Genomic DNA, 21,092 nt, shown 5'->3' with positions numbered 1-21,092 from the left:
CTGGTTGATACCTCACGCCACACCTTTTTAGGTAGTCTTCTTCAAGACATTCTTTTTTCCAAGAACATTTTTAGGAAGTCTTCTTTAAGACATTCTTTTTTAAGAACCTTTCTAGGCAGTGTTCTCTAAGACAATCACCGTCATTTCCAAGAAACTTTTCAGGTAGTCTTCCTTAAGATATTCTTTTTCCAAAGAACCTTTCTAGGTAGTCTTCTCTAAGACGATTATCGCCATTTTCGAGAACCTCTTTAGGTAGTCTTTTTAAGACATTCTTTTCTAAAAAAACCTTTCTAGGTAGTCTTCTTTAAGACATTCCTTATCCTTTTACTAAAAACCTTTTTAGGTGGTCTTCTTTAAGACATTCTTTTTCTAAGCACCTTTTTAGGTAGTCTATTCTAAGACATTCTTTACCCTTTCCAAGAACCTTTTTAAGTAGTCTTTTAAGACATCTTTCAGCCTTTTCAGGTGGTCTTCTCTAAGACAAAATTTTATCCTTTCTAAGAACCTTTTTAGGTAGTCTTTTTAAGACAAATTTTCATATCCATTCCAGAAACCTTTTCAGGTAGTCTTATAGAAGACATTACTGCGTTCCACTCGCTACATCAATCAACATATACATAAGCATAAGCATTACCCGCATACATAAACATTACCAAGCCAACATAAGCATAGCCGTGATGTAGGTGAAAATATGGTTTAAACAGGCTCAATAAGGAGATAAAATCTTAGGATTGACATCAGCATACATACATACGCATTTGCATATGCATATCATCTAGTGCATTCAAATACTACGAAAGCCTAGTTTCCAACCCTCGTGTTGTGATTGGTGTATTTTCTGACCCACGTGTCGTGAGTTTCCAACCCTCGTGTTGTGACAGGTGTGTTTACCGACCCTCGAGTCGTGAGTTTCTAAACATATCGTTTCCTTTCCGACCCTCGAGTCATGAATATTTGGCATGCTACTTTCTCCGACCCTCGAGTCGTGAGTCTCCAGACAGGTGAATCTTTTTCATGCAGGTACGCTTGTCAGAACCATGGCAGGCAATTCCTTTAATACAGGTAAGTTTGCTAGAACTATAGCAAATGATCTCTTCTTATGCAGGTACGCTTGTCAGAACCATGGCAGGTAAGTCCTGTGGTGCAGGTAAGTTTGCTAGAACTATAGCAAATAATTCCTATTGGTGCAGGTAAACTTGTACGAACCAGGGCAATTGACTCCTATTGGTGCAGGTGAACTTGTCCGAACCAGGGCAAATGATCTAAATGGTGCAGGTGAAATTTGTCCGAACCAGGGCAAATGATCCTATTGGTGCAGGTGAGTTTGCTATAACCCTAGCAAATAATCCTAATGGTGCAAGTGAGTTTGCTATAACCCTAGTAAATAATCCTAATGGTGCAGGTGAGTTTGCGATAACCCTCGCAAATTATCCTAATGGTGCAGGTGAGTTTGCTATAACCCTAGCAATAATCCTAATGGTTCAAGTGAGTTTGCTATAACCCTAGAAAATTATCTTATTGGTGCAGGTGAGTTTGCGATAACCCTCGCAAATTATCCTAATGGTGCAGGTGAATTTGCGATAACCCTCGCAAATTATCCTAATGGTGCAGGTGAGTTTGCTATAACCCTAGCAAATAATCCTAATGGTGCAGGTGATTTTGCGATAACCCTCGCAAATTATCCTAATGGTGCAGGTGAGTTTGCTATAACCCTAGCAAATTATCCTTATGGTGCAGGTAAGCTTGTTAGAATCATAACAAGTGATCCCTCTTACAAGTCCTCGCTATGTAAGAATCAGGCTTTAGCAGGACGATTCTTTTCTTTCAAAGGGGTTTCACAAAAGAGTCTACAACAAGATTTTCAAAAGTTTCTTCAATTGGGTTTATCACGTGAGTCCCTCGGCAGTGATATTCTCCAAAACATCATCAATAACCAACAAAGGTTTTTATTTTTGTTTTTCAATATTTACTAACATACTTCAACTAACATAGCTAATAGTCATGCATCATTCAACTAACATACCTCATTTATACATTATGCATATACATACATGGTTTCATTTATTTTGGGAAGCTCACTGCATCACACATCGCATACATCATAACATTGCATAAAACTCAGGTTGCCTTTTTAGGTCATACTACAATCAAAATCACTTGGTTCCTCCCAAAAGGCGTTTGCTTCACACTCTAAAAAATGGTATTCACCTCGGGCGACATCGTAAAGCCCATCTCCCACGGAATGTCTTCCCAACAGATGCAAATTTCAAGGCATTTTCGGTGTCCAATCATCTTCTACCTTTAGATCACGATAGGCAGACGTGCCTATCTAACTCTTCAGGTTTAAGAAGATTGAACAAGGGCAGCTGTCATACCCCAAAATTTGCCCGATCAAATTTACGGCCGTTAATTCGTCAAGGGTCAAAATTAAGAGTCATGGGGTTTGACATTCCTATTGTCAAACCCGCTCTCTTATAAGATATCCTGAGATAAAATGGGGTTAAGATTAGCAGGAATTTGGGCTCAATCATTTGGCCCAATCATTACAAGGGTTGTATCGTTTTTTGGGGTATTTTGGGTTTTTATTAGTATTTGCCTCGATTATTATTAATTTCTATCAACTAACTATTAGTATTTAGCATTAGTAATTTTTATTATTAATGTTAATATTAATAGGATTATTATTAGGTAGTATTAGGATTAGTATTAAGATTAATTAGATTTATAGTAATTATATATATTAGGATTATCAATTAGTATTAATATTAGGGTTGTTAATTAATGTTTAGCATCTAGTTTAATGTTCTCATTTTGAGAATATTCATTTAATGGGTCGTATGGTTTGTAGTTTCTGATTAAGTTTTATATTTTATGTTATAGTATTATTATTATTGTTAGTATTATTAAGAATATAACATAGTTGGTATTATTAGGGTGTTGTAATTGTTGTTATCTACTATCTACCCAATACTAAGAAATTGCCCAAACTGTCCATTTTGCCCTTTCCTTATAATTTCTTTACCCATACAAAAGGTTAATTATGTAATTAACAAAATAAATAATAGAACATGCCAAATGTTGTGTTCTCATTGGTCAATTCTTTCAATTTTTGTACTTGGATAAACCTTTTCCCTTCAACCTCTTCAATACCATTTTCATTTGTCATATTTTTATTCTCTCTCTTCGATCCATTTTCTCTCGTCTCCCCTCTCGTCTCCACTAAACCCTAGCCGCCGTCGACCCTTTCTCCGGCCACCACCATTTTAAATGAAAACATTAAGCCCATTTTCATACTCCCCATCTCACGGGTGTCACAAGAAACCGGTTGGATTTTCACAAGAAACCGGCATAAACCTTTTTCCTCCAACCAAATAGAACTCACTCTAATATTCACTCATTCATTCTTTCTTTCTCTCCGAACGAGAATGGGAAAAGGTCAATCGTGGTGGTTGCGAATTTGGTCATTGGTGAACGTCCGGCGGAATGTCATCGGTGGTGGCGAGGGAAATGGACAAAATTGCTAAAGAGTGTCGCTGGAAAAGCTCGTGGTGGCCAGAGATTCTGCGATGTAGAAGAAGTCACACAGTTTTGAGTTTCTTCCTCTCTTTCTATTTTTCTTCAAATTTTGCTGGTATTTGATTTTGCATTTTTTTAGCATACAATTTAGGGTTTGCTAACAAATCATGTTTTTACTATGTATATCTGAATACTACTGATTTGAAATTATGTTCACATGCTATGGATGCTTTTAAGATTTGTAAATGAGTTTTTTATGCAGCAAAACACATTCTTCAATTAGGTTTCTTGATTTGAGATTTTTCTGCATCTGAAGGGGAAAATTAATATCAGTCAAGTGGATTTTTACAACTCCTTGAGTGGATTATTATTAGGTAACTCCTTGATTTGAAGTTTAACTGACTGAAAATGAGAATTTCTTTTTTATGTGCAGTTGGAGAGTAAAAACCTAGAGCTTGCAAAAGCTCTTAGAGTATATGCTGGAACTGAACCTGATGCAGATCTTGGTCCGATTATCAACAAACAGGTTAGCTTATCATTTCTCATTTACTTTTTGCTAATGTGTTGTTCAAGAACCACTGCTATGTCTATTAAATTCAATCTCATTTTCACACTAATTGTTGTGTTTATTTTAGCTATTTGTTTCCTAAACATTCTAACTGGCTTCACAGACAAAAGGAGCGAGTACACTCATTAATGAGTTCAATCTAGATGTTGCAGCATGTCTGGGTGTTGCAGGAAGTACAACATAATGATAATGTTTTCTCGTCTCCATCTCCGGCAAATTCTATTTGTTGCAACGATGACAAATCTGTTCGTTCATTCTTGCAGTAATGTCAAATTTCACTATCATATTATATGTGATCATAAGATGTCAAGTTTGTTATTTCAAACAAACTCTAATTTGATTCATTGATTACTTGCAGACAATCATAAATGACCCTATTATGCTTAATATTGTCATATTGGTGTTTGCAAACAAATAGGACCTGGTAAGTCATTGTTACTTTGTGCATATCTTTTCTTTCTACTGCATGAACTGACATTGTAGTTATTTCCGACCGTTCGTCCTACTGGTTTTTGTATGCATTAACTAATCATTAATATCCTTTAATACTAGCTGACTTTTTATTTTCTTGATAAAAAAATACTCTACTCCTAAAATATAAGTTTTAGTTTGTGCTCAAGTCTGATCATAACAGTTTTATATTTTTTTCATCTTTTGTAGAGTGGAGCGATGACGCCAGTGAAAAGTATGTGAAGTACTAGGTCTCTTTGATCTAAAGATTATAAAATGGTACATATAAGGCAAATGTGCCCTCAAGGGAGATGACCTATACAACGGCTTGGACTGGTCGGCTTCATATCCGAAGGCGATAAAAGCTGAGGGAACCTTGTCCTTCTAATTGTCAAGGTTTGAACTATTCTTTCTGTTGTTTAACTCTCATGATCGTTGCAATTCCATTCTGTCAAAAGAATGATCATTATTTTGATGCTAACATGTTTGTTTTCTTGGGTTTCCACATTAAAGATGTAAAAACCCGAGAATTGGAAAGCCTTGTGTAATTACGTTTTGCCACAAATGCCTTTTGAATAGGTTTGATTCACTTGTTTCATTTTTAATTTGATTTTATATTTAGCATTATTCTATTTTATTGGTAGGCTAAGGACTACACGAGAAAGCATCATGTCATCATTGCTTGCAGTTACTTCTATGTATGACTTTCTTCTTATTACATTAGGATTGTTATATTATGGCTCTAATGGTGCTACATCATATCGGTATTTGAAAAAATACCAACTGTTTGTTACAGAGTTGCATAGCAGAATGAACAAAACTACGATTTTCTGTGATTTGCCATTGACAACATTGTAGTAAATGTATCCTCATGTTGATGGATATTTCTGCATTTGTAACCACTTATTACAATTTATTTGCACTTTAAAATGTTTTATGATATTCATATTTTCTGTTACATTTTTTGTGTGATGTTCCTATTTGCATTTATCTTTATTTTGTAAGTTATTGTTGCTCAAGTTTCTTTAATACATGCTTTCAAATATTATTGTTTATGTTAACCTGTATGGCAGTGATTGAGTTTCATGGTTAATGTTAATATCATATGCAGGAATATTAGTATATTGCATAAAAAACAATTGCTGGCTTCTATTCCTCTAAGTCAGAGCCTCATCAATTCACTAGAACTGGCTCAAGACCTATGTATTTTCCAATGGAGGTTAAATCTAATTCATGTTCTTAACCATTTTTGTTAGACCTTAAATCTGATGGGGTAGTTTTATTCCTATTAACTTTGTTTAATTGAGCCTGGACAGAGGTACTCCAAAAGATTGAATGGGCTACTATATTATGTGATATATTAATGTTCTTTTACAGGAGTTATATTTAGGTTGTCATAGAGTGACTCTATCAGAGTCCATGATTGTTTTCTTTTATACTCGGCGGAGCCACATCAACATGAGAAGGTGCAACTGCACCCCTGGATTTGTGATTATTAGTAATTATTAGTCTAAATATTTTAGTTTATGATAGCTTGCACCCCTGAATTGTATGTGTTTGAACCAGAGATACAATTTGCATGAATAAATACTTTATGCTATAATTTTTGCCAAAACGAGGCTTGTAATAGTAACAACTTTCTGCCACTGAACCAATGCATTTATGGTACAAGTACTTTGCTAACTTAATATATTACCAATACAATAGGTAGCAATTTAAGTTTTATATTTATATTTATATATAATGATGGTTGTGTTGTGATAATATCAGGTTTCCATAAAAAATTTATTTATTAATATCAGGTTGTTTTCTTTACTAACTCATTTTATATCTAACCTTAACTTCTCATCCTTATTAATTTTATAATTTTTTCCACCGGATATTTCCAAACACAACTTCTTTTCATAATCCAGTATAGTTTTTTAATTGATTTTTTCTGTTTATTTTCAAATAAATGTAATATTAATAGTTTTTTCAATAAATTTTGTGATGGTCATTAAATGGTTTTTTTTTTCTAATTTGATGATTTAAAAAATAGTTAATTTTTTAGAAAATAATTATATTAATGTTTAATTAGACTTATATTTAAAAAAAGTAAAAGTAATGCTATCATTTTTTCATACAAGAAAGTAATATTCTAATTGTTTTTAAAAGAGTTAATTTATTCAAAAGTTATAGGCACCATAAAAAAGATCAAACTTATATTTTAAAAGTTAACAAGTATTTCTTGATGAGCTTTATATTTTATATTTTGAAATTACAAAATCAAACTTTTATAGAGTCTATACTATATTTTACTATAGCATTTATATGAAAATATTTCAAGAAAATTATTTAAATAATATAACTATCAATTTTTTTATAAAATTAATCCATATGATCCATCCATTGCATGCATGGGTAGACGTCTCTCTCCATACATTTCTTGATAGAATGTGAAGCAACACCATTTCAGCACTGCAACTATAATATCATAGGAGTGGATGGAATAAAAAATTAACCCATATATAAATGAGTCTTGAATAGGATTAATAAGGTGTAAAATGATCTATCTTTTTGAATTAATGCTCTTGTGGTTTCTACACATTACGTTTATGCATGTAATAGAATCTTTTTCTCATTGTATTTTAAATTCACACAGTCTTTATTCAATATCTTCCAAATTTTATTGTTCAAGTAAGAATTTGATTAGCGGTTTCAAAGTGGGAAATTAAAACTTAAAGAATTTGAAAATAAGGAACCAAACTTGTATTTAAGTCTAAATTTTAATAAAATTAATAATTTATTTATCTCACAGGTCACTATCAATATAATATTTATTTTAATTTATTCAGTAATTATTTTTATTTAAGATACAAAATTTTTATTTTTATTTATCATTATCTTCATAATAGCTTATTTTTAATTTATGTTATTTTTAATCAATCATTATCTTAATTTATCTTAGAAATCATACATATTTATTAGTTTCTTATTCAAAATATACTACATCAAATATTCGAATACCCGTGCGGCAGCACGGGTCTCTTACTAGTTAAGAATATAATCATTTTTATTATCAGTATTATTAATTAAATATTTAATTGGTTAATTGGCCAAAAAATGATGGAATGTTGTTAATGGGCCAAGACGGTCAGTGGGCCAACTCTGGATCGGATGGTGGACCGGGTCATAACCGACCCGGATCCTGTCCTGTTCATCTTCTCCCTCCTCCCTTGCGCCGCTGCAACCGCATAACCCTAATCCAACCAAACTCAAGCCCAGTCCAAAGTGAATCAAAACGCAGACAATCAATCTTGCAAAACAAATCAAATCTTAACAAAAGAAATCAAAATTGACACAAATTTAATTGAGAACGAATCTGAATTGCATCGCGGAATAAACAAACTCTAATCTAACATTTCCTAATTGAATCTCTAACTAACCCTAAGTATAAAACCTAGGAAGAAAATAGGAGAAAGGGGGAGATCGAACACAAATGACAGCAACCCAAATTCCTCGCTTACGATAAAATCTGTGAAGGTTAACCTAAGAATTTGGAAGCTTTATTAGGAACCCAATCTCTAACACAGCAGATTCAGAACCGTGTCAGCCACCACAGTCACCTCTCCACGCCGACACGCCGCCACCGCCTGGCCTCCGAATTTCGAATGCGAAGCAATAGCCGCGAATCACCGGCCAACCTCATGCCTATTCACGAAGAACGCAAGCATCACCGACACCGCTATTTCTCGATCCAGAATTAGGAATAGTGTTGAATAAGAGGGGAGAGAATTGTTTGAGTTTGAGACGATGATTTGTGGTGGAAGGGAGAACACGGTCTCGTTACTGTTCAGATTACGTTTTGCATTCTCTCTCCCTCGTTTTCATTGGATACCAGCGGCGGTGGTAGGCCCATGTGATTTGGTTTTGTAAATGGTTTTAAGAATCTAAGCGCTTATTAAAAAATGAGATGGAACTTTTTGACAAAAATAGCGCGCAGCAGAGATGAAAGAGTGTTTTGTTTGTAATCCTAGGGACGGGAGTTCGAACCCCAGCAGAACCAATGTAATTTTGATGCTTTTCACGTTTGGATCACATGTCTGCTGCCTGAGGGAGACCACCGTGTGTCTCCAAGCTTGAAGCCGTCAGATCTACCCACGATCAGATCTAACGCCCAGGAACAGGCAGGTTCACCATACTCTCTCAAAGAGATGCCACATGCAATCGAAGCCAGGTTCCTATACCATCTTTTTTATATTTATTTGCTTGTTTTATTTATTTGGTAGATTAAATGTAAATTATTTATGTTTGATTTAATTAATTTATTTTAAATAGGATTAGGATAGTATAAAATAGGATTAGGCTAATAATTAACATTAAGTTTATCTCCCGATTATTCGATATATCGATTATTTATTTAATCTATTTTAATTAATATTAAGTCACAAAAACCCTGTAAAGGTTAAGTATTAGGATTTCCCCGATCCCATTGCCATTTGGGCAAAACATTAACCATCAATGAATTCTCTCCTCGACCCGACTAAAGCTATTAGTCGCATTAGACGAGAGATAAAAAAATATATAATTTAAAACACATTTAATTTGCTGCCCGCGACGATCAATCTATCGATCTGAGTAACCAGCAATGCCCCTTAATCCGTTAGCTATACTGATCAAATCTATTGATCATCGCATCTAACGGTGCCAAATCAAATCAGGGTTGTATGCCAAAACCTTCAAAACACACTAAACCACGACACTACGGATTTTCATCCTTTCCAATCAGGCAATTCAAAATGCCTTTCAAATCACAACTTCCAAAACTACGACAGGCCATTCAAAAAGCCTTCAAACACTTTCATCATCAATTCAAAGGCGTACAACCTTGTGCCCGAACTACGTTGACTCTGATTCTCCCTAAGGAGATACGTAGGCACTTAGATAACCAAGGCGAGTCCCCCTTCTCTAAAACCTCAATTCAGTCCAAAATCTCACTTTTCACCCAATTCACTTCTTTAGCTATTAACCCTTGATATTTAGCCATAAACCTTATCTTCGATAACACCTTTGGAAAGGGTTGAGGGTGCCTAACACCTTCCCTCGACCTGATTATAATAACTTACCCCGAATCTCTTAAATACGTAAGGTTTCCTATTCGCCTTGGTAGAATAGGTGGCGACTCTAAAACTTTAATTTTTAGGGCAGGTTGCTACAAAACTCTTCAGATACCTATGTGACATTTGTCCATCTTCACTTCTTCTGTTTTCAAAAACCTTTAACTATTTATTATAAATATTCAACTGTTATCAATAAAATTGCTGGTAAGGCTTTGTGCATACTCCTTCAAAGGCCTCCACTCCATCCAGGTTAGGCTTTATAGCTTTCAATTTACAGTCTTTATTTAAATTACTGTCAGATATAAATTGTTTATATACTGTTTATATATTAGAACTACGTCTGAGTGTAAACCTTAGGACAATTAAACTATATATATATATATATTATAGGACTATGGCCTAGGATTGAGAATGTCTTCCCGGTGAAGGCTCTTTCCTAATTAGAGATCTTTAGTTCAAACCCTAAAGATGAATTATTCCCGGTGAAACATCTGGAAAAAGCCTTAGAACACAAAATAGGATACATCCACCCAAGAGGAATTATTCCCGGTGAAACCTCTTACCCATTTGCTTAGAGACAAAATAAGCTCAAAACCACATAGATTTCTCTTGTGCTATAACAAGTACCCTCGATGACCCTCGATTAACCTCCTCTTGGGCTTTGTACAAGGACCCACAGGCTTCTTAAAAGCATTCCCAGCTTCCTCTTGAGCTTCTATACAAGGACCCATCAGGTTTCTTATAAACATAGGAACAGGGCTTTAGTTACTTTTTAGCCTATCTTGGTGAGTTTCTTACATTCTTTAAACCAGATTTTAAACAAGCTAAGATTGTCTCAATCACATATTGAGTACACCATTTGGAATGAGAGACATGGACAGTCTCTGTCACCCTTATCTTCATTAATCTTCCTTAGTAGAGTCTAGGATCCATATTTGTTTATCCTTGGTCAGTGTCAGCCCCAACCTTGAGCCTCATACAAGGCATAAAATAATGACTTCCCCAGTTAAGAGTCAGCCACAATTCTGGGCTTTGTACAGAACACCAGATAAAATCCATCAAATAAATGCTCTCCCACTAGAGTCAGCCTCAATTCTGGGCTTTGTACAGAACACAAAAACTTCTTAGTTTAAGTCAATCACCAGTAACATTATCTCCCAGAGTCAATAAAATAATAAGTCAATCTAAAGCCTCAAGCTTGGGCCTCATACAAGCCAGCTAAATCAAATCTTTTATACAGTAGATGGATATAGCTTATCTCTATAGAGAGATCTTTCTCCTATCTCACCACATTCAAACAAACAAACATTACATTACATTTTAATTTTATCAGTCTCCCATTTAGGATTTTGAAAGGCATGCTCTGGCAGTAAAACCCATGCATGTGGTAACTTTCCCTAATTTGGATGAGCATCTTTCTCTCATTCAAGACGTAGTTGACTGGTATACTTGCACATACACAAGTAAGGTCCCCCTCTTGAATGAAATGAATTCAGTTATTATGTCACTCTTTCAATGTTTGTGGTGGAATAGTAGAAATACCTCTCTGTAAAGATAATTTCATGTCTCTTTACTGTAAACAGAGATTTAATTCAAGCTTTAACCTTGAGCTTCAAGCAAGGCACAAAAAATAATTAATTTCCCTAATTAGTTCTCCGAACTACATTAAGCTCTGAATTCCATTAGGGATATGTAGGCATGAGGTTCACAAGGAATCTCAGAGAGCTAATAAAATACCAAAAATAGTTAGTCTGTCTGTCTTTCTTTTAATTCAATTCAATTCTATCTCCTAACACAAAGGAGAAACTTTCCAAATAAAAAGCAACAATCAGAAACACATAGACACCGAGAAGGTTCCCGTAGAGTACTACGGATATGTAGGGTACTTAAACTCTTCGCTATGTATAACCGACCTCCCGGACTCCAGAATTTCTAGTCTAGGTGAATCCCCACACTTAGCAAACTCCTAGGGTTTATTTGAGATCTTTTCCCCCTCTCCTACTCGTAGGATAATTAAAAAGTTCGTGTGATATCGTAGAAAGAACTGAAACAAAATTAATCCCGCCCCGGGCGCATTCTCCTTCCAAATTTCGCGTGAAGGGTCTAGCGTGCCGTCCTCCCAAGTGAAACGGGGAGGTAAAGAAAACGACCTCCACAACAAGCTTCGAGATGGACTCAGAAACATTCCTGGGAGTCTCAGGAGGATGATGAATCTCTTGGAATTGATTGAAACCTCCTGTAACAATTTTGTGATGAAGCCCTAGTTTTTGAGACTTTGGAACCTCAAACCCTAACCCTTGATCTTCCTTTTCGTCCCCCCTTCTCTGACTGGATGTTTTTACAATATATATGAATAGCATTAGGCTAAACATGGGCTTGGATTCTTTGTGCTTTGAGAGAAGGAAATTTGATAAACCTTATGTGTAATTCTTTTCTAAAATTGACCTCCCTTATGTTAGACGCTAGGGTTAAGGATCTAGAGGGGGGTGAATAGATCTCTCAGAGTTTTTCGGAATTATTTCAAACTTAAGCGAAAGCGGTTCTGAATCGACTCGCGTCTATTCCGGACCGCTATTGAAAAGGTTGTATATGTGATAAAACCACAAAATAATTGGAATTAACAATGAAAGGATAGGTTATCGAATCAATTCGTTACACTAAAGGAGATCGATTAACTTCTAATTTGATAAACTTTGTTTGCAATGCTGTGATAATGGATGAGGCAAAAAGACAAACACTTGGTGATAAATCCAAATTGATTGTGACTCAATGTGTGGTGAATTGTGATGTTTATGCAAGTTCTTAATTCACAATTTTAACACTCGAATCGTTGATCAATTTGCAATTATAACCAAATACGAACATAACGTAAATGAAAAGATAAAAGCGACAAGAACACGAAATTTGTTCAGGCAGTTCGTCGATCGTCCTCACTACGACTACATCTGCCCCCAATTCCAAACTGGAATTGGGAAATCTTCCATTATTATTGAAAGCAGTTTATACAAAGAAGATAACAAAGCGATAAACAATAAACCGATTTTGTCGATCCTTTGAATATTCTTCCCCCTTAATCTTGAGCCAGATCAAGGCCTTCCAAGAGCTTCGCTTTGATCCCTTTCTGCAGTGTCTTGACTTGCTTGAACCCTTGTTCTTCAATCTTCACACTCAGCTGGATTCTTGATGAAACCTCTTGATAAAAACCCTCAAAATTCACCAATCTTGGAGGACAAAACCCTCAGATTTTATTCACCAAAAACCCCAGAAATCTTCACCCACTAGGAATCTTCAATTCCGTTCCATGGACGTTATCGATCTTGAACGCAAACCCTCAACGCAAAAATGATTGTGTGTAGTTGTGTTGGAGTTGTATCGATGATCGAAGATGAGAAGCCTTTGTGTATCTTTCAGTTGTTGGTGTTGAACCTTCAATAATTGACATTAGATAATATATATGAGAGCTGGTCAGTTGGAGCATAGCAGATCAGCAATTTTGGCCTTTTTGATCAAATAGGTCGACCTCTTGTAGTGCTTAGGTCGACCTAACAGAACTGGATTCAACTTGGATGAAATTCTTGCCAGTTTGGTCGACCTGTCGAAGGTTTAGGTCGACCAGAATTCTGTTGAAACCTGTTCTGAAGACTTTTCTTCAGTTTAGGTCGACCTAGTTGTTGTGTGAGTCGGCCTAACAGTGAGGTGTGTAAATTTCATCATTTTAGGTCGACCTGGAGTGTGAGTAGATCGACCTATCTGTGGCATTTCTGAATCTTCCTTGTTTTCCTTGTTTTGAGTCGACCTAGATGCAGAGCAGGTCGACTTGCTTTGTCTTGAATAGCCAAACTTGCTTTTCCTTGAGTTCTTTTGCTTGTGCCTTGTTGCTTGTTTGCTTGTGGAGTTTGCCATGGATCAAAAACTCCTTTGTGAGTGTGGACTTGTATTCACATACTCCCCCTTTTTGATGATGGCAAACAAGTAGTGAAAGCTCTGGTAAACAAGTAGTGAGAGCTCCCCCGGACTTGTATGCGTAAGCTACTTCATACTGAGCTCCCCCGTACTCTCAGCACCTATCTCCCCCTTTGACACCATCAAAAGAAAGACAACGAAGGAATAGTAGAAGAGAGTAACAAGATAAAATAGATATAACGCGAACATGCATAGCATAATAGGTAAAAGGCAAGTAGAGATAGCATAATATCCAAACAAATTTAAAGGTACACCCAAGCACACATAATATTCCAACTAATTGAAGGGAAACTAGACTAAGTGCTAGAAAGTTTAGCAAATAAACAGAATGATGATGGAATGAAATGCAATGAGATGATGATATGAAATGTGATGCATCCTAACGCCCGCCCCGTCTTCCTCTTCCTCTTTGAAACGTTTGAGGACGATCTTCTTCAACTTGTTCCAGCAATTCATAGACGGATGTATTGAGAATGTTGAATCGTTGGCTCAAACCGGCGTGCCGAGTGTTTGCCGTTTCTTCAAACTGATCTTGCCTTGCAATCATATTGGAAGCAAAGGTTTCAAAATCATTTTTGTGTTCTTGAGCCAAGCGATGAAGATTTGCATATTGGATTTGTCGAGCGTTGTAACGATCCTCTTGAAGCTGTTGCATGTTCTGAAATTGAAGCTGTTGTGCTTCAAAGTGTTCTTGTTGACGAAGCTGCATGTTTTCTAACATGGAAATGATGTTGGTTTGATCCGGCTGAGGCGGAGCTGTGTATCCCCAAGGGATTTCCTCTCCTTGAGGAGGAACATATTTCCAATTGGCATCCGCATCATGTGGAACATCTTCCATAGGGTGATCATCATCATTTGCCATGTCTTGATCATTGCCTTCTTCTTCATTACTTGCAAGGTGGCCAAATTCCGTAGGATCGTCATAGTTGTATATGATCTTTCCGGTTCCCTTTTGAATGAGATAGTAGGTTTTCCTATTTGGATCCTAGTGGTATCCCATGAGGGTTAAGGTCGTTTGTGAGAAGTCTTGAGACTGTTGCATGTGGATGTAGGGCATATTTTCAAGCCTCATGCCGAAATGGTTCACGATTGTTTGAATGATTGAACCATAACATAGAGCAGTAGTTTTCTATTGTACTTCATGGAACTTGGCAGCTAGAAAGTATGGCCAATGTACACGCGTTCTGTTTTGCAGCAGATACATTAGCACAACTTCATTGCGTTCAATTCTTGAGAATCCTCCTGCTCTTGGTCGAATGACTCTTGAGATAATCCAATTTAGGAGCCTAGGATCTCTCTTTAAGTGACCAGCTGTGATTGTTTCATTCGGTTTGTCAAAGACAGAAGGGTCTTTGAGAATGGATTTCATGTAGGCCACATGATCATATTTTCCCGGTATGTCACCGTCTTCCATACAGAATTCATCTCCTACATGTTTGAGACCAAGAATGCTTATCCAAGCCCGTTTGTCAACAACATGCGACCTGGAGCCCATTTTAAATCGGAAATTACAACCATCCCCTTTTTCGAACCCTACATAGAAAGCCCTAACGGTATTTTCACAGTACGGAGTGTCACATTGCACCAATGGATGAATATTTTGGTGTTCAATCAGATTAGCAACATCGGGAATATGCATACGTTTGACAACATTTGGGTTATAGATATATTGCCTAACAATTTTCCTTTTCATTTGCCACTTCTCAAAGTTTTCCCTACAGTCAGGATGAACAAGAGCACTTACCGGTTGAGAAGATGAACCCGATGCGATTTCCTTTCCCTTTCTTGATTTTGGAGGCATGGTTGTTGAGGATTTGAGTGAGAGATGATCTTTGGCTATCTTTGACTTGAGAATTTAGGGTTGGCCGTACACAATGATATGAGAATGAGCAAAAATGGAAATTGGAATGTTTATTTATGTATGGGGATGGGTCGGGTCGACCAACAGACCCAAATTTGGGAATTTTTGCAGTAGTAGGTTGACCTAAATGAAGGCTGGGTCGACCTGACAGAAGAACCTTTAAAAAAAATCAAATTAGGTCGACCTAAAAGAAGGGTAGGTCGACGTAACTGGGCATTTTTGTTTTCTGTGGAAAAATAACTTCTGTAGGTCGACTCAGATGCAAGGTAGGTCGACCTAAATTGCTTCAATTGTTTGAAATGCCTTGGTGATGTTGATATATGATGGATTTATGCTTAGTTACTTGCTTGTATGCCCAAAACATGATATGTTATGAATAAGATGAAATACATATACAAGTAAGTGAGATATATGGATAAACATACATGAAGTCACTATAAACATGTTAATTGATAGCATATTATAGTATCAATAATATTTTTGGAAGTGAACAACAAACATGTTACCGCCTTCTCAATATGTAGGTGTCTCGTCATCATTAATCCTCTAGTCAATGTGAAATGATGCTTGATTTGATGATGAACTACCTTCATACTAAAAGAGATGTTAGCTTGAGTATAATCAATATATATAAAGTAAAGGAATAAAATTAAGAAAACAAACGTAATTAGCCCAAATTAGAGATATCTAATATCCCTAATTCCCTACGAATGTTGAAGAACTGCTCCGTTGCTAGAGGTTTGGTGAAGATGTCAGCTAGTTGCTTCTTGCTCTCTACATGTTCAAATATAACGTCTCCTTTCTCTACATGATCTCTTAGGAAGTGATGATTTATTTCAATATGCTTGGTTCGTGAGTGTAAGACAGGATTCTTGCTTAAGTTTATGGCACTTGTGTTGTCGCACATGATAGGTATACGATCAAGCTTAATACCAAAGTCAATGAGTTGTTGCTTGAGCCATAATATCTGAGCACAACAGCTTCCGGCAGCTACATATTCTGCCTCAGTGGTAGATAATGCAACTGATACTTGTTTCTTGCTATGCCAACTTATTAATGAATTTGAGAATAGATGACATGTTCCACTGGTGCTCTTTCTGTCGGATTTGCAGCCAGCAAAGTCTGAGTCGGAGAATCCCACCAAATAACATTCATTGCCTTTAGGATACCATAGGCCATATGTAGTAGTTCCACGTAGATATCGTAGAATTCTTTTGACAGCTTTTAAGTGTGATTCCTTTGGACAGGATTGATATCTTGCACACATACATACACTAAACATGATGTCTGGTTTTGAGGCTGTAAGATACAATAGTGAACCTATCATACCTCGGTACAATTTCACATCAAACTCTTTACCTTTCTCATCTTTGTCTAGGTTACTATTTGTTGCCATAGGTGTGTCAATCTCCTTTGCCTCACTCATTCCAAATCTTTTAAGCAACTCTGTACAGTACTTGGTTTGACTTACGAAAGTTCCATGACTAAGTTGCTTGATTTGTAGGCCAAGGAAGAAATTCAGCTCTCCCATAAGACTCATCTCAAATTCCCTCTACATAAGCTTAGAAAATTCTTTGACAAGTTTTGCATTAATCGACCCAAATATAATATCATCTACATAAACTTGAACCAAGAGTATCTTTATCTTTTCTTTTAATGAAGAGAGTAGTGTCTACTTTACCCCTAGAGTATCCTTGACTAAGTAGAAATTTGCTCAACCGTTCGTACCAAGCCCGAGGAGCTTGTTTGAGACCGTATAAAGCACGCTTCAGCTTATAGACATGAGTTGGATACATGTAATTCTCAAAGCAGGGTGGCTGAGTGACATAAACTTCTTCATTTATATAGCCATTTAGAAAGGCACTTTTAACATCCATTTGAAATAGTTTAAAATCTTTTGAACAAGCATAGGCAAGTAAGAGACGAATAGCTTCGAGACGTGCTACGGGAGCGTATGTCTCTTCATAATCAATACCTTCCTCTTGATTGTAACCTTGGGCAACTAATCTAGCTTTGTTTCTAGTAATAACGCCGTTTTCATCAAGTTTGTTACGAAAAACCCATCTAGTGCCGATTACTTGATGATCTCCCGGATGAGGGACTAGGTCCCAAACATCATTCCGTTTAAATTGGTTTAATTCTTCTTGCATGGCCATTAGCCAATGCTCATCAAGTAATGCGTCCTTAGCGTTTTTCGGCTCAACTTGTGAAACGAAAGCAAAATGATGACAAAAGTTACTTATCTTGGAGCGTGTTGTAACGCCCTTTGAGATGTCCCCTATTATATTGTCAATTGGATGATCTTTCACATTTGTCCAGGCCTTAGGAAGTTCTTCATTGTTTGAGATGATTTCTTTTTCATCATCATCATGAGACTCATCTTTCTCTTTCTCAGCATCTTTCTTCACAATAATTTCACTCTCGTCTTCCTTATCTTTGACAATATCTTCAGTAGATGGACCTGCACTATCAAAAGATAGACCTTTCTCGACAGATTTTGTATAAGATTCATCAAATGACTCATGTACTGACTCTTCTACTATAAGTAATATTTTGTTGTATATCCTATATGCTTTGCTAGTTTGTGAGTAACCAAGAAAGATTCCTTCGTCAGCTTTTGCATCGAATTTCCCAAGATTATCCTTACCATTGTTCAATACAAAACACTTGCAACCGAATACGTGGAGATGTGACACATTTGGTTTTCTACCTTTTAATAATTCATATGGCGTTTTGTTCAGTATAGGACGTATAATTATCCTATTCAAAACATAACACGCGGTGTTAATCGCGTCAGCCCAGAAATACTTAGGTAGACTACCCTCATTTAGCATTGTTCTTGCCAACTCCTCTAGAACACGATTTTTACGTTCAACCACTCCGTTTTGTTGTGGTGTTCTAGGAGCTGAAAAGTTATGCTCAATTCCATGTTTATCACAGTATTTTTCAAAAAGATAGTTTTCAAATTCTCCACCGTGATCACTTCGAATTGCAACTATTTTGGTGTTCATTTTATTTTGAGATAATCTTGCAAATTGCGTGAAAGCTGGAAAAGTTTGATCCTTACTAGGTAGAAAGATTGTCTAACAAAATCTAGAGTAATCATCGACAATGACAAAACCATAGATGTTTCCACCTATGCTTTTAGTACTTGAAGGGCCAGAGAGATCCATGTGAAGGAGTTCAAGAGGGCGTGATGTTGAAACCACATTCTTTGATTTAAAAGAGGTTTTTGTTTGCTTTCCCTTTTGACAAGCATCACATAGATGATCCTTTGAAAACTTTATTTTTGGTAAGCCGATTACTAAGTCTTTTGTGACAACCTTGTTAAGTAAGTCAAAATTTATGTGAGCGAGGCGTCTATGCCAAAACTATGAGTCTTCGCCTAGAGCAATTAGACACTTCGTACTTGACTTAGATACTTCGTCCAAGTTTAGCATATAGATGTTGTTTACTCTCAAGCCATTAAACATAATATCTCTTTTCTTAGTATGTTCTATTGTGCAACCAGAATTTGTAAAAGTTACTTTAAAATCTTTGTCGCATAATTGACTTATACTTAAGAGGTTATGTTTAAGACCTTCTACTAGCAATACATCAGTTATAGTTGTGGTAGAGGGGTTACCTACACTTCCTTTACCAAGTATAGCTCCCCGAGTGTTGTCTCCATAGGTGACATACCCCTTTTTCTTTGCGTGAAACTCAACAAAAAGAGATATGTCTCCCGTCATGTGTCTTGAACATTCGCTATCAAGGAACCACAACCTTTCGGCAATGTCAAGACACTTTTCCTGCAAAATTAATTTAGAGAGGGAGGTCCCCAATTTTCATTGGGTCCTTGGTAGTGAGTACATAATTTGTTGCACTTGGGCATCCATTGAAATACTCCTTTAGGAACCAAAATCCTCCTAAATTTGCATTTTTCAATGTTATGACCCTTCTTGCAACAATAGTGACAGGTAATATGATGAGAATATGCTGTTTTGCTAGTTGATACTTTTGGTACAAAAGTGTATTTACTATATAGAGGAGTATACGATCTTATGAACTTATTCGGATCAACCGCAAACGTCACTTTTGGTTGTAGAGCCTTGTCTAATTTGGCTTTTAGATCTCATACTTCTTTTTGCCAAATATGACATGTCTCACAACCAAACCATGGTGTAGGATCTATCTCAACTTTATTCTCTTGAATATTTAGCATAGATTGTTTTAAAGCTTCCATATCCTTTTCGGTTTTCTCAACTTTTGATTCAAGATATGAAAAGATTTTCTTATTTGAGGCCAAAAGTTTGAAAGCTTTAATTGCATCTCTATGTAATTCTTCAAAAGCAAGTTTTAATTGAGAATGAGATACTTTATCTACAAGTTCAGGTTTAAGATGACTTACACGTTTCTTTTTCTTGTGTTGATGAGCCATAAGACATAAGTTTGCTGATTCTTCTTCATCGCTTGATGTGCTTTCACTAGATGAATCACTTTCCCATGCTATGTAGGCTCTTCTAGATTTGTTGTGACCTTTGCTTTGGTTCTTCTCTTTCTCCTTCTTAAGGTATGGACAATCCGGTTTGTAGTGACCGACTTTGCCAGAATTGAAGCAAGGATCTTTGATTTTTCCTTTGTTATTGTCATCTTGTTTGAACTTGTTTGATTGCTTTCTATAGTTGATCAAGCCTTTGTCGGAATGTTTTGCTCCATTTTTCTTTAGGTATTTGTTATATCTTCGCACAAACAGTCCCATTTCCTCATCATCGGAGTCTTCATCATCACCTGTATCACTATCCTCTAGCTCTTGTCTTGAGGTCTTGGAGCTTGAAGCTTTTAGAGCTATTGACTTCTTCTCTACCTCTTTCTCCATGTTCTTATCTTTCCTTGCCCTTTTCTCATGCATGTCAAGACATTTAAGATGTTGTTCACGTTCTTCTAGTTTACCAAAGAGAGTGGTGATGTCTAAGGTATTTAGATCATTTGCTTCCTTTATTGTCGTAACCTTGGGTTGCCATTCCCTGTTCAAACATCTGAAGATTTTGTTAGTAGCAACTGCATTCGAAACGGGTCTATCAAGAGAGTTTAAACGATTTTTCAAATGTACGAATATCTTTTGCATGTTTTCGATGGATTCACCATCTTCCATGTGAAAGAGTTCGAACTCTTGAGTTAACGTATTGATTCTAGCTAGTTTGACATCATATGTTCCCTCATGGGAAACTTGTAATGTGTCCCACATAGCTTTAGCGGATCTACAATGGGAAACGCGATAGTATTCATCAACTCCCAGAGCTGAGATTAGAATGTTTCTCGCTTTCCAATCGTATCCATATATCTTTTCATCTTCAGCATCCCAAGTATTTCCTGGTTTAGGATCAACGGCACCAGTTGCATTTGTCATGGTGATTTGAAAGGGACCATTGACAATTGCTGTCCAGATGTTCCTAACAATGGCATTGATGTGAACACGCATACAATCCTTCCAATAGCCATAGTTTTCGCTGTTGAAAACTGTAGCTCTATTGTGAGCCCCTTTAGGTCCGGAAGCCATCTTTCCAATAAGTGTTTCACGTAGCACGGAATAAACCAGAGCTCTTGATGCCACTTGTTAGATGCTAGGCTTAAGGATCTAGAGGGGGGGTGAATA

General features: G+C 36.4%; 1 long non-coding RNA gene across 4 annotated transcripts; it reads left to right on the top strand.

Annotated features, from left to right (window-relative positions):
• Nucleotides 1-3,132: 3,132 nt before the first annotated feature.
• LOC131656664 (uncharacterized) lies at nt 3,133-5,904 on the top strand. 4 transcript variants are annotated; one of them, XR_009300235.1, is made up of 6 exons: nt 3,133-3,585; nt 3,950-4,042; nt 4,188-4,346; nt 4,443-4,508; nt 4,745-4,930; nt 5,646-5,904. It is a non-coding gene; the product is annotated as an uncharacterized LOC131656664 (long non-coding RNA). The 4 variants fall into 4 exon arrangements; XR_009300236.1 differs by having other exon boundaries at nt 3,133-3,631; XR_009300234.1 differs by lacking the exon at nt 3,133-3,585 and having other exon boundaries at nt 3,638-4,042.
• Nucleotides 5,905-21,092: the final 15,188 nt, after the last annotated feature.

Source organism: Vicia villosa, linkage group LG3 (assembly GCF_029867415.1).
Source record: "Vicia villosa cultivar HV-30 ecotype Madison, WI linkage group LG3, Vvil1.0, whole genome shotgun sequence".
Lineage (NCBI taxonomy): Eukaryota > Viridiplantae > Streptophyta > Magnoliopsida > Fabales > Fabaceae > Vicia > Vicia villosa.
This window is presented reverse-complemented; position numbering and strand designations above follow the sequence as displayed.